Below are 15,271 nucleotides of genomic sequence, written 5' to 3'. Positions count from 1 at the left end.
TGTTTGTTTCTGGGTTATCAGCTACAAATCTTGAGTATTAATAAAGGGTCACTTCCAAAGAGAAGAAAGTTTTTGTGTAATCAAACCTAAAATATTAAAGACAGCATAGTGGATACTACTTTCTAGCTATTTCACAATCTTTAGGTATGTCAGCCTTACTGGAATTAGTATTGTTTTCCAGTTCCTTTTATACCACCTGTCCTAAATTATAATACATATTAACTGAATGAAAAAGTAATGCCATCTTAAGAAAGTCCCATTGCAAAAAGACGTTATGTCGAAAAACTAACTTTACAACTTTGGCGGGGGTAGGGGGCGAGGGAGCGATCGGTGGGCAGGGATGGTAAGGAGAAACAAAGGGGAAGGCAACAATGCTTGATAAGAAATGTATTCATTACCTTACTCATGTAATTGTTATCCCTCTGTAATGTATTTTCACAAAAAAACTTATTAATATTAAAAAAATGTCCTTTAGGACTCTGGGAATGTGGCTTCATGGAACAGATATTGCTTAGCATGCATGAACCTGGGTTCAAGTCCTCAGTACCACATAACCAGAAAAGAAACACTGGAAGGGGTGCTTTGTCTAAAGTGGTAAAGTGCTAGCTTTGATCAAATAAAAAAAAAAGAGCTCAGGAACAGTTCCCTAGCCCTGATTTCAAGCCCCAGGTCTGGCAAAAGAATCATTATCTAGTAAATACAAAATAAAAAACCTACAATTGGAATATATACTTGCTCCTTCCAACTGATACCTAACAATAGTTCTTAAATCACGCATGGACTATACTTATATTAGAATACTGTGTTGAAAAAAAAACACCATGCTTTTTAATAGGTCATGGCAATTAATACCAGGAATGAGCTTAGATATCAAGTAAAGATTAATACAAGTAATTCAAAGATGCCAGGCTTTTGAGTGGTCACTGCTAATCACAATGAGAAGGTTAGGATAAGTGAGATTTGGAAAACTTTTTGGTAAGTCATGGTACGAAAAAGGCAGGGGTTCATTAATTGTTTTGACAGAAGAGAAGGGATAACTCCAGATGGAAGGAATAAATGATAATAATAACTAAGTTATACCACAAACTGTTCTAGAGAACCATTTTTGGTTATTGAACAACTAGTTATTAAATAGGCTTATTCCTCATTTCCGTTGCAATCTAATGACTTATGTCAGTTCTTAATCTCTGTGTGGTAAGTTGTATATCCTTCTATGCTGCTCTTTCATACCTAATCTCCTTTGCTTTCTAAAAATCTCAGTCTTTCTCTATTTCTCAATGAACAATTTCTGATAATAAGTCCACATACGGAAAGAGCAGAGGATGCTAATGTAAGAGTCCAATAGCTCATGAGTCATAATGTAACAACATGGAAAAGGATGACATATTCATTGCTACGTCAAATTTTCTGAAAATCTGCAATGTCATCATTTGATTCAAATTTCCATTATTTGTGTACAGTGTCATTAAGTGCACATAAATTCAAATATGAGCCGGGTACTGGTGGTTCACCCCTGTAATCTTAGCTACTCAGGAGGTTAAGACCAGAAGATTGTATTTCAAACCTAGCCTGGTCAGAAAATGGTTTATTAGATATTTAGAATCCTATTCAGACTCTATTGTTGAAGCCAGAGAGGGGAAAATCATGTTTTCATGTTTTTCTTCTTCCTTGAGCCACTCTGATTTACTTCATCTATTTCTGAAAGAATAAAATTCTGGCTTTGAAACCTTTTGTATGATGTCCACAATGTCTCATTCTTCCTTTATTAATAGGAGAATTTGGAGAAAGGATGAGAATTCTCAATAGAAAAAGGAGAAGGGGAAAAGAGAAGTGAGAAATCTAGATATTTTTTCTTCCTCATCTTAATCACAAGGTCGGTATCATAATGATTGTGGATATTAATTACAGTGCTCTAGAGTGATTAAACACATTTATAGAAAAAAGTTAACCCCTCAAGTGATCACATAGAGAATGCTTATTTATTAAAAATATGTAATAGCACCAAACAGGAAGTGTTAACTGTTTAGTATTTGTTTAGTATTTCTTAAATTCTGATGTGCTGTAGTCAACTATCATAAAGGTATACAAAAATGGTAAGTAACTGATATCAATATAATATTCTAATATTAGTTTAATTCTTGCTGTGTTTGAGTTTTGCCTCCATTTCACATGCTATATTCTTCCAGTATATAACTCGAAAGAAAATTCCCTCTGGAATTATGCTATTTTTATAGCTAAGGGGAAAGAAGTTAGCTCTTAGAAACAGACAATGGGATAGAAATCTTCCCCTAGAAATAGCCTTTGACCACTTCTGGTTCACTTTTGTAAGCTCAAGTGGGTCACATGACCCATCTTGACATTGCAGAGTAGAGGTAATTCTCACCTATAGGAAGCTGATGCAGAACAGACTAATATGTCAAGATATGCAACACTTTAGATGAAGAGGAAAAAGAAGACAACTATAATACAATCAGTCATACTTGCCATCACATGTCTCTGCAGGAAGTATACTATTATGTACCTTTGTTTCTAAAACTACTGAGATCTTCAAATCATGTCTTTAATGCTTGTATATTACTGGAATTAGAGAACATTTTAATACTGAGACAACATAAAATCTCAAAGAAATCTGGAGAAATCATTTCAATACTACATCTTGTTCTACTAGGACATGAAACGATTTTATATACAATACTTTATACTAGTAACTTTTTTCCAGAACTGGACTTTGTTAATATATGTGACTATCCACCAGAGTAAATGTCTTCATTTATCCACATCTAGTACAGACAGCATAGTCAAGCAGATGTGGGAATTCATCAGTAGCACTTTTTAAAAATGCGAAAAATTTGGACTGGGAGCCAATATGAATATTTTTCGAACATCACCTTCCACATCCTCTTTCTTCCTTCATAGGAAACAATCCAATCAATAAAAAGGCTTAGTTTTTGGCTCTTGAACTTGAAAGTGGAATCAGAATGTTATGGATGTCAGAGATGACTGTTCATGGTTTTGTACATAATAATGTCACATGCAATAGTCCTGCAGGACTTAGCATTGTACTTCCTTAGTGATGTGATAGGAATGTCAGCCTTACAGGACTTAATATTGTTTTCCATTTCCATTTCTACCACCTAGCCTAAATTATAATATAGTAATGGAATGAAAAAGTAATGCCATCTTAAGAAAGTCATTTAGGGTTCTGGGAATGTGGCTTCATGGTACAATTATTGCTTAGCATGCACGAAACCCTGGGTTCAATTACTCAGTACCACATAAACAGAAAAAGAAATTGTGCTGTGCCTCAAGTGATACAGTGCTAGCCTTAAGCAAAAAAAATCTCAGGAAGAGTTCCCTGGCCCTGAGTTCAAGCCCTAAGACTGGCAAAAAATTCATTTATGTAGTAAATGTCAAATAAATAACCTACACTTGGAATATATAATTGCTCCTTCCAACTATGACCTAACAATAATTCTTAATTCATGTACTTTACTATCTTAGAAGATTGTTTTGAGGGAAAAAAACGTTTTCTTAGTAGGTCATGGCAATTAAAGTCAGGAATGTGCTTAGATAGCAGGTGAAGATTAATCCTGGAAATTCAAAGATGCCAGGCTTTTGAGTGGTTACTGCTAATCACAATGAGAAGGGTAGTCTAAGTGAGATTTGGAAATCTTTTTGGTCAGTTGTGGCACCAAAAAGGCGCCAGCTAATTAATAGTTGTGATAGAAGTGAAGGAATAAATCCAGAAGGAAGAAATAAATGATAATTACTAAATTATACTAGAAAATCTTCTAGAGAACCATATTTGGTTATTGAAGAACTATTTATCAACTAGGCTTATTCCTTATTGCCTTTAGCATTCTAAATCGCTTAGGCTACTTCTTAATCTCTGTGTGATAAGTTGTACCTCATTCTATGTTGTTCTTTCATATCTGATCTCCTTTGTTTTCTAAAAATCTCAGTCTTTCTCTATTTCTCTTCTAGCAATTATTCATACTAAATCCACTGACAGAGACATCAGAGGATGCTAAAATAAGAGTCCAATAGCTCATGAGTCATTCTTGTAACAACATGGAAAAGGATGACATATTTATTGCTGCCTCAAATTTTCTGAAAAGCTGCAATATCATCATTTGATTCAAATTTCCATTATTTGTGTGCAGTGTCATTAAGTGCACATAAATTCAAATATGAGCCGTGTGCTGGTGGTTCACCCCTGTAATCTTAGCTACTCAGTAGGTTAAGACCAGAAGATTGTGTTTCATACCTAGCCTGTTCAGGAAAGTCCATGAGACATTTATCTTCAAGTAGACACCAGAAACCCGGAAGTGGTGCTGTAACTAAACTGGGAGAGCACTCAACTTGAGCTGAAGAGCTGAGGGACAGTGCCCAGGGTCAGAGTTCAAGGCCCAATACCAACAGAAAAAGGACAAATATGACTTTAATTTTCCCCCAAAAGAATGACGAAGTCAATAGTAATCTTCACAAGCCGAAAATATTTTCGAATATGATTCAGTGCACCTACTTTTGCTGAGATAAGTTATGGCTTCTTTGCTGGAAATATTCTCTTCTTTTAAAAAAATGTCATATATTAGCTTTATAATAAACTTCACCAAAAATTTTCTTGGTTCAAAAGAGAAGTCCATACAGTGTATGTAACTTGGATTTAAAAATATCACAAATCCAACACAGTCAGGAGAGTCTGTCAAACTCTTATCTGCAATTAAACACCAAAAAAAACAGAAGTGGAGTTTTGGCTCAAGCAGTAGAATACTACCTTTGAGGGCAGGTGGGCAGGAAAGACACCTGTTCAGGGACAGGGTCCAGCCTCTGAGTTCAAGCCCCAGAAACAGCACAAACTAAACAAACAAACAAGCAAACAATAAAAAACCTACATATTTCTTTGGGACCATCCTTAAAGCACTGGTTTGAAAAGAGGCTCCTTTTGCTGATCATACTCACTGGATTCTGCTTTTTGGAATCCTTATTGCTATGGCGAACTCAGGACCAGGATAAAGGAATGGATATCTGACTTTTGCAACAAGAGAATCATCTCAGGAGTTAAATATCCATGCATAAGACATTTTAAAACTCCATGTCTTTGTGTCTTTGAAGTAGAACACTGTAAAACAATGTTATTTCTTTTTTTCTATGCTGGCCTTCAAATGGCATATTTGTTTTTCCTTTTGTAATACTGTCAAGTGGAAGTTTACAGAAGTTTTATGAGTAAAGAGCACACTCGAAAAAGTCAGGGACAGAGTTTGCTTCAAGCCTTGGATTATTTTTAGTACAGTAAAAATGAGAGCACAAATTAACTTGAACTTTGTCATTTCTCTATGTTCAATTTCTCTCCTGGATTCAGTTTCTACTTCTAGTAAAAGTTCCTTAAAATGAGTGTTTTCTGGCTTCATTGAAATAGCCCAAAGACATCTTTGGGCATGAGGTAACACGTGTTTCAGAGACAACTTAGTAACGAGAAAATATGGAATTGACATGGCTTATAAAATATTATCCATGTACATATGGCCATATAAGTGAAATGAACCCCCAAATAGGGAAACATCTTGTATTTTTCTTTCTTACTATTGTTTTTAATGTATCTAACATGTATTATGTTATAATTTTGTTTCTCTTCTATTTTCTTCCTCAATGCTAATACCCTTTTCCACTGTATTTGATGTCAATGACCTGCATCTTGCATATACATTTTTCTAATGTTGGGAGAGGAAGGGAAATAAAATGCTGAAAGAAGTATTAAAATGTTAAAATGTTAAAATGAGAAGAACAAGACACTATGTTGAAAACGAACTTTACATCTTGGGGATGGGAGGAGAGAATTGGGGTGGTGGGGAGAAAAGGGATGGCAGGGGAAAAACAAAATAGGAGGTAACAATGCTCATTAGATAATGTACTCATTAAATTACTTATGTAACTCTAACCACTTTGTCCACCATTTTCACAATAAAAACATCAGAAAAAACATTATTCTGGAGTATATTAAGTTCAAATTTCCTAAGTGCTCTGGGAAGAAGGTTCTCAGAAACATTTTTAGTCAGTGTTTGTGTTGTGCATTATTACCCCAAGTGTACATAAGTTAAAAGAAGGTGAAATAATAGGAATAGGAGAAAGAGAAAAGTTCTGTGTTTAAGTATAATGGTTCAATACACTATAGAAGACTCTGCAAATAAGACAGCTTTGAAGCAATAAAGCCAAGGCCAGTATGTAGACTTATGGGAGTGATATAGAGAAAGCATTACTCCTAAGTGGAACATGATGAGGCCACTCTCTTTCTTCTACTAGCTCTAAATCATGGTAGCTAATCATTCAAATTTGTAAAAAGGAGAATGGAAGAATAGTTCCAGTTCCAATCAAGTCAGTTATAAGAGCATGGACTTAACTGGAAAAAAGGCCATGTTGAGAGAGCAGGAATTATACAAGCAATGAACTGGTGGCTAAGATCACATTTCTTTTCCTTTTTTTCTTTTTCTTTTTTGTTGGTAGTGGGGCCTGAACTCAGGGCCTGGGCACTGTCCCTCTACTCTTCAGCTCAAAGCTTGTGTTCTACCTCTTGAGCCACAGAACCACTTCCACTTTCCTGGTGGTTAATTAGAGATAAGTGCCTCAGAAACTTGCCTACTCATGCTGGATTTGAACTGCAATCCTCAGATCTCAGCCTCCTGATTAGCTAGGATAATAGGCATGAGCCACTGGCACCCTGCTTAGGATTACATTTCTAAAAGTGTACACTCAGCGTATGTTATGTGTATGTTCATCTATCTTTATATGAACTCGATTTTAAAATCTGGGCTACAGCTCAGATTTTACACTCAAAAAATGTTTGCAGTTCAAAAGTTGATACTGCTGGAGAAATAAAACATAAGAATGTAAAGGAGTCTGTGAAGTTAGGTTTGTATCCAGCCTGGAAAGAACAGTCTTTGAGACACTATGTATAATTAACCAGCCAAAAGATGCATTGGAAGAATGGCTCAAGTGATGGAGTACTATTTATGAGCAATATTGCTGAATAAGAGTTTGAGGTTTTTGCATACATATATACATACAAACATGCACATACACACATAGGCACTTATATGTTCAAACACACATATGAAACAATTCTCAGATTCTGTAGAAAAGTTAGAAAAAAATAGAAAATATGTCCCGAGTAACACTAGAATCAAGTGATAATTTTTAATATTAGAAAGTCCTCAAGAGAAATTTCCCCCAAAAAGCTTGAGAATATTACATAGGGGGGAACAGAGATAGTAAGAAACTCAATCATCATTAATAAATTATACTTCATCAATTCTTGGCACATTCTACTTTAGGCCTTTGTCTTCTTTGCACATTCCTTTTGAGTTCGTAGTTGCTCTATTTCCATTTTATCTGTAAAAACTGCTAAGAAAATTGTTCAACTTCCATTTCTTCTTTGCACACTCCCAGTCTATGTATGAAGGTACTTTGTCCATGTTAAGCAATGGGGTAGTACTCACTTTCTAAGGAGAAAAATTCCACAATTTAACCCTATGCCCACATTAGAGTGTGTAGAATTTAAAGCATTTTGAGACAAACAGTAATATTAGAATTGAAAGAATATCCTTAGGGACATTTCCTTGGAGCTCATTAGTTTTCCCAGAAGAAATATAAATATCCACAAAATTTGGAGCTAATTAGTTAAGTATCTGAATTAAAACTAGATGTTGTGTTATACAAGTCACTACTCTATTATTGTTACATCAGAATTCTTCACTACTTCACAATATGTATGAGTAAATGAAAGAGAGGCATTAAACATAATATATTATCTTTTTAAGCATTTAATCCAAGTGGTGAGGGTAATGTCTGAACTCTATTCAATAAAAGCTTGAAGTTTATTGAAGCACTTCCTACATATAAGAATTTGTGGCAGGTTGATTGAAAGAGTTATTTCAGGATGGAGATATCCCTAAAAAGAACTACACTTAAAAAGAATATGTGGCAGTTATGATGTGTCAATGCCTATTGAGGCATTTTTTATTCTAAAAAGAATCAATTTGAGGAGTCTTCAGTCACATCCATAAAGCTCTATGTTCAACCTAATACCTGATGTTACTTGTCCTACATTTATAATGAGTAGTTGATAAAATATACAAACATATCTAAAATATTTCAATAAAATTCCAACCTGATATATATTCATTGGTCACTCACTGGAACTGTAGGATACGTTAGGCTTATTTGTGTTGTAATTCAATCTATGGTCTCTTGCCTAAACAAATCTTCAAAAATATTCACAGAATACCTCTAAGTAAAGTTCATGACAGTTATATCTGTATAATTCTTCTAAGGTTAGGATAAAAGCATTTTGTCCTAACATTTAAAATCAACAGGATCTGTTGAATTCATGGATCCACAATTTTATGGCTTCACATTCATATCTCAAAATTTTATTAATATGACTTTCACCAAAACACTGTTCTTATTGAACTTGTCTATGTCCCTTTAGTTTTCAAATCCAGATAATATATTTCCTACAATATCTTCCTGAAAATTCTTTCCTTCTGCAAATCTGTGTTTATTACTTTTTTGTTTCCTTATTTATCTGTTTCTTCCTGTCTTGTCCACACTGGTGCGCACATTGCTCACACTTGTGTCAGAACTTTCCTTTTCCCCTTCCCTCCAATAATGCCCCCGATTTTATTATTCTTTTTCACATTAATGGTCATGGATATATTGATGATGTCTAAACAGACCTATCTTTGCATCTGTTTAACATAAATTTTGGAACTATCAGAATTTTTACCTCTAAATCCATCTTTTTCACCTGTAATCCTTATCACAAGAATATCACTAACACAGTTGCCAGCCAGAGATGTGGAAGCACTTCAGATTTCTTCTTATCCTTCTACTCTTGCCATTAGATAAGATAAATGATCATGATGTTCTCAGTTTCTGTCACTAATATGATTTCTATGTACTCCTTTATATGCCCCTAACACCAGCGTATTTCAAATACTTATCACTGGTCACCTAATCCTAAAACAACCATTTACAAAGTATGCTTTTCCCCCACAGTCTTTTCATATTTGTCCTCTCCATCACTAAATTACTCTCTTTGTAAGCATATGGAGTGAAGAGCTCAGACACAAATTCTAGTATCATTATTTACTCACTATATTGACTGTTAGCCTTACATTTCTTATCTGTAAATGGATGTAATTTACCAGAAATACTGTTGACTTCTAGAGCAGGAAATAGAAAAAGTGAAGATTCCTTACATTTTCCACCTTAGCTTGCAAATAATGAAAGAGTCAAATTCAGTTTGTTGGTATAAAGTTACAAATTGTTTCATGCAGAAATAAAAATAAATTTTACCTCCTTGCTCTATGGCCTGTGGCCTTTTAAGACAACTACACGCATGTAAGTGCTATTATGTAAATAGTGTCATGTGTTCACAGCTGTATTGAAGATCATAATCTTAACATATCATTTGTTTTTGAATAGTATCTATATGAGAATGTTATTTGAACTAATCACCATAAGTTGAAAACTATACTTTAGTCCATCAAAATGTGGAAATAAATTATTTGATGTATTAAAAAACAATACCACCAAGCCAGGCACTGCTGGCTCACAGTGAAGTGCCTAGATTTCAGATGCCCCCCTCTCAGACCACCAGAGACCATGATCAATGCAAACATCAACGAGTCTTTATTGCAAGCTCGAGCTTGGTCTTCCGCGCACTTGGTAACCAGTGATGCTAAGAGGCCCCAAGCTCAAAATTAGGACAGCTTTTATAGTATCAAACAAAAAAGTGTAGGGGGTTTCCACACAAGCAAGTTCATAAGTTCAGGGGGTTTCCACACAAGTAAGTTCACAAGTTAGGGGGTTTAAGTCCTCCCTGATCACACTTCCCTTTTTATGCTGGAAAACCTGGGCAACTGTTCTGTTCCTTAAGGATGGGCAGGGTTGGTGGCAACCTGCGGTTTTTCTGAGAACTATTTTTCTCTTTGGCAGCACAGCTCTCTTTGGAGGTTACTCTGAGGGCATCACAACTCACGGGGCTTCATATTAAATTGGAGTTACTTTAGCTCTTCACATACGTGTAATCCTAGCTACTCAGGAGGCTGAGATCTGAGGATCACTGTTCAAAGCTAGGCTGGGCAGGAAAGTCCTTGACACTCCTATCTCCAATAAAGCAAGAGAAAACCAGAAGTGGAGCTATAGTTCAAGTGGTAGAGCTGTCCCTTTAAGCTGAAAAGCTGAAGGACAGTGCCTAGGCCCAGAGTTCAAGCCCCACGACTGACCAAAAAACCGCAGAAAAACAACAAAAAAATATACTACCAAGAAAAGTGAGTATACAGGAGTATGTAGGAATAACATTAGGAATTCTCTTGTCCCTACATGTTTATATGATTGTATTACTTGATATTAAATCTCTCCTCTTGTTATTCTTTTTTTTAATTTTTATTTTATATTATGAAAATACTTTACAGAGGAGTTACAATTACATGAGCCAGAGAGTGAGTACATTTATTATCAAGCATTGTAGCCTCTTCCTTTGTTTACACTTCCCATTCCTTCCCATCCTCCCTCCCCCCCCCCAATCTTTCCCCCCCAAGTTGTAAAGTTGGTTTTCGACATTACCACTTGTACTTGTCATTTTTGCAACAGGTCCAACTGTATCCTTATTTAAATGATTTGCTTTTCCCCATCCCTTCCACAAATTATACATACATCAAATACAGTAAAAGCAGGGGTTATACTGTGGGGGAGGGACATACAAAGCAACAAAGAAATAATCTTATAATTGCGTTAGAAACAAATGCATGAAAGAAAAAAAACATTTAAAATACATATCTTAGGGTTCATTTTCCTAACATCACATTATCTGACCTTTTCCACTTGACTCATACATATACTAGATATTGCAAATCAGGGAAATCATGAGACCTATGTTACTTTGGGCTTGACATACTTCACTTAATATAATTTTTTCCAATTCTTTCCATTTCCAAACAAAGGGGGCAATGTCATTCTTTCAGATGGAGGCATAGAATTCCATTGTATATATATACCACATTTTCTTGATCCATTCATCTACTAAGGGGCATTTGGGTTGGTTCCAGATCTTAGCTATGGTAAATAATGCTGCAATAAACACAGTTGTGCTGGTTGTTTTAGTGTGTTCTTGTTTGTAAGCATTTGGCTAAGCTCCAAAAAGTGGGATTGCTGGGTCATTTGGGAGCTCTATGTAAAGTCATTTGTGGTATCTCTACACTGCTTTCCAAAGTGGTTGAACAAGTTTATACTCCCATCAACAATGCAGTAAGGTTCCTTTCTGTCCACTTCCCCTCCTGCATCTGTTGTTATTAGAGTTCTTGATTTTAGCCATTCTAACTGGAGTGAGGTGGTATCCCAATTTTGTTTTGATTTGCATTTCTTTTAGGGCTAGGGAGGTTGCGCATTTCTTCATGTGTCTATTGGCCATCCTTCTTTCTTCTTCAGCGAAGTTTCTTTTTAAGTCATTAGCCCACTTATTTATTGGGAAGTTGTTTCATTGAGAATTTGTAATTGGGTGATGTAATTTTTTGAGTTCCAATTATATTTTAGATATGAGACCCTTGTCCGTTGTATGGCTAGTGAAGATCTTCTCCCAATCCGTGGGCTTTCTATTGATCTTGCTAGCTATGTCCTTTGCCATGCAGATGCTTCGCAACTTCATGCAATCCCATTTGTCCAACCTTTCTTTGATTCGTTGTGTTTGCGGGCCTCTAGTAAGAAAATTTCAGCCTGAGCCAAGGAGACCCAGGGTTTCTCCTATTCCATCCTATAATGTTTTCAGAGTGTCTGCTTTGACTTCGAGGTCTTTGATCCATTTGGAGTTGATTCTGGTGCAGGGTGATATATAAGGATCTAGATTTAGTTTTCTACAAGTAGTTAACCAATTTTGCCAGCACCATTTACTGAAGAGGCTGTGTTTCTTCCATTCTATTGTTTTAGCTCCCTTATCAAAATTAGATGGCTATAGGTCTGTAGGTTCGTTTCTGGGTTTTCAATTCTATTCTATTGGTCCTGAGGTCTGTTCTTCTGCGAGTACCAAACTGTTTTGATTACTATGGCTTGATATTAGAGCTTGAAATTTGGTATTGGTATTCCCCCAACAATGTTCTTTCCGTTGAAGAGCATTTTTGCTATTCGGGGTCTCTTATTATTCCATATGAATTTTTGGATTTCCTCTTCTATTTACTTGAAGATTGAGGTTGGCATTTTGATAAGTATCACATTGAATTTGTAGATAGCCTTGAGAAGTATTGCCATTTTCCTGATGTTAATTTTTCCAATCCAGGAGCATGGGAGTTTTTCCCATTTTCTAAGTCTGTTTTGATTTCCTTTTTCAAGTTTTTTAAAGTTTTAATCATAGAGGTCCTTCACTTCTTTGATTACCTTAATTCCTAGGTATTTTATTTTTTGTGGGGCTATTACAAATGGAGTTGCTTTCCTAAAATCAGCCCTACTTTTCGCATTGTTGGCATAAAGAAAAGCGATTGATTTTTGAGCATTAATTGTATACCCGGCTATTTTGCCAAAGATTTGAATCAGCTTGAGTAATTTGGGAGTGGAGTCTATGGGATTCTTTAAATACAAGATCATGTCGTCCGCAAAGAGGGAGAGCTTTTATTTCTTCTTTCCCTATTTGGATACCATTTATGTCTGCATATTCTCTTATTGCTATAGCTGGGCGTTCTAATACTAGATTGAAGAGAAGTGGAGAGATTGGTCATCCTTGCCTTGTTCCTGAGTTAAGAGGAAATGGCTTTAGTTTTTCACCATTAAGTACAATGCTGGCTGTAGGTTTGTCATATACAGTCTTTATTGTATTGAGGAATGTTCCATGGATTCCTAATTTTCCCAAAACCTTCATCATAAAGGGGTGTTGGATCTTGTCGAATACTTTTTCTGCATCTATTGAGATAACCATGTGGCTCTTATTCTTGCTCCTGTTGATGTGATGAATAATATGAATTGATTTGCATATATTGAACCAGTTTTGCATTCCTGAAATGAATTCTGTTTGATCATGGTGTATGATTTTTTAGATGAATTGTTGAAGTCGATGGGCCAAAATTTTGTTGAGAAGTTTTGCATCAAATTTCATCAAAGAAATGGGACTATAGTTCTCTTTTTTGATGAGTCCCTGCCTGGTTTTCAGATGAGGGTTATGATGGCTTCATAGCATATGTTCTGTAGTGAACTTTCTCTTTCAATTTCATTGAAGAGTTGGAGGAGTATTGGTGTGAGCTCTGCTTTGAAGGCCTTGTAGAATTCCGCTGTAAAACCATCTGGTCCTACACTATTCTTAGCTGGGAGGTCTCTTATTGCTGTTTCTATTTCAATGCTTGATATGGGCCTGTTAAGATGGTTTAACTCATCTTGGTTTAAAAGGTCCATTTCTGCCAACTTCTCAAACTTATTAGAATAAAGTTTTGAGAAGTATTCCCTTAAAATCTTCTGAATCTTGGTTGTTTCCGTGGTGATGTTTCCATTCTCATCTGTGAGTTTATTGATTTGGCTGTGTTCTCTTCTTTTCATGAAAAGATTTTCTAAGGGTCTGTCAATTTTGGTAATTTTTTGGATGAACGAAGTCTTTGTTTTGTTGATTCTTTCTTTTTTTTTTGTATTCTAATTCATTTAATTCTGATTTAATTTTAATTATTTCTTTCCATCAACTGGATTGGGGTTTACCGTGCTGCTCTTTTTCAAGGAGGTTCAGATGTCTCATTAAATTGTTGGTTTCAGATCTCTCCAATTTGTTGATGTAGGAACTGAGAGCTATAAACTTGCCTCTGAATACTGCCTTTCCTGTGTCTCAGAGGAACTGGTAATTTGTTTGCTCATTTTTGTTGAATAGCATGAACATTTGAATTTCCTTTCTAATCTCTTCTTTGACCCTCTCGTGATTCAGCAGTGTATTGTTCAGTCTAGATGTGTTACCGGACTTTCTTTGGTGGCTTTTATTCCATTGTGGTCAGAGAGAATGCAAAGTATAACTTCAGTGTTTCTGAACTTGGACAAGTTGTCTTTGTGGCCTAAAATGTGGTGTATTTTAGAAAATGTTCCATGTGCTGCTGAGAAAAACGTGTATTCTGATGCTGTTGGGTAAAATATCGGTAGATGTCTGTTAAATCTAGGTGATCGATGCAGTTGTTTAGATCTGCAGTTTCTCTGTTGAGTTTTTGCCGAGTTGATCTCTCTAGTGGGGAGAGTGGTGTTTTAAAATCTCCAACAATTAATGTCTTTGGATGTATGTGGAATGAGGTAAAGTAGTGTTTCTTGGATAAATTTGTGTGTGCCATTGTTTGGCCAATAGATATTTAGAATTGTAATATCCTCCTGAAGGGGAGATCCCTTAATTAGTATGTAGAGACCTTCTTTATCTCTTCTCACAAATTTTAATTTGAAGTCTATTTTATCTGATATTTGGATTGTAACTTCCGCCTATTTATTTGACCATTTGCTTGGTAGATTTTGTTCCAGCCTTTAACATTGAAAATGTGTTTGTTTTTATGGGCAAGATGTGATTCCTGAAGGAAGCAGATAGAAGGATCTTGTTTTTTAATTGAACTAGACAGTCTATGTCGCTTAATTGGAGAGTTAAGTCCGTTAATATTAAGAGATAGGACAGAGAGGTATTTGGGAGTTCCTGCCAAGTAATCCACCTTCTTGGGAGCTGCGAAACTGGGTTCTTCCTATATTTCTTAGATTCTCAGTTTGGGTGTAGTTTCTTGGCCTTTTTTGTGGTCTTGTTGGTTTTCTAGGTTTAGGATATATTTAAGAATCTTTTGTAGGGCTGTTTGATGCAGATGTATTGTTTCAATTTTTCTTTGCTATGGAAGGTTTTTCTTTGGCCTTCGGTTATGTAGGAGAGTTTAGCTGGGTACAGTAGTCTTGGTTGATAGTTGTTTCTTTTTGGACATGGCATACATCATTCCAGGCGCTTCTTGCTTTGTCTCTGCTGATAAATCTGAGTTCATTCTAATTGGTTTCCCTTTATAGGTGATTAATCTTTTCTCTTTGACAGCATTAAGGATCTTTTTTTTTGGTCTGAATTGATCCTGTGTGGATTATAATGTGACAGTAGGATGTCCTATTCTGGTCTCGTCTATTTGGAGTTCTAAAAGTTTCTTGTATTTGAATAGGCCTATATTTTTCATGTTTGGGAAGTTCTATGCTAGGATTCTGTTACACAAATTTCCTAGACCATTAACTTCTGTTTCTAGGTGCTCCTCTA

The 15,271-nt window shown here is 35.7% G+C and overlaps 1 long non-coding RNA gene across 1 annotated transcript in view; it reads right to left on the bottom strand.

Annotated features, from left to right (window-relative positions):
- Positions 1–7,364: 7,364 nt before the first annotated feature.
- Positions 7,365–15,271, bottom strand: part of LOC138811573 (uncharacterized) — a 64,819-nt gene continuing 56,912 nt past the window's right edge. The window contains exon 3 of the long non-coding RNA XR_011367430.1: positions 7,365–7,496. This is a non-coding gene — a long non-coding RNA (uncharacterized lncRNA). The remainder of the gene's footprint in view (positions 7,497–15,271) is intronic.

The sequence above is a fragment of the Dipodomys merriami genome, unplaced genomic scaffold (assembly GCF_024711535.1).
Source record: "Dipodomys merriami isolate MVZ:Mamm:240054 unplaced genomic scaffold, mDipMer1.0.p SCAF_536, whole genome shotgun sequence".
Classification (NCBI taxonomy): domain Eukaryota; kingdom Metazoa; phylum Chordata; class Mammalia; order Rodentia; family Heteromyidae; genus Dipodomys; species Dipodomys merriami.
This window is presented reverse-complemented; position numbering and strand designations above follow the sequence as displayed.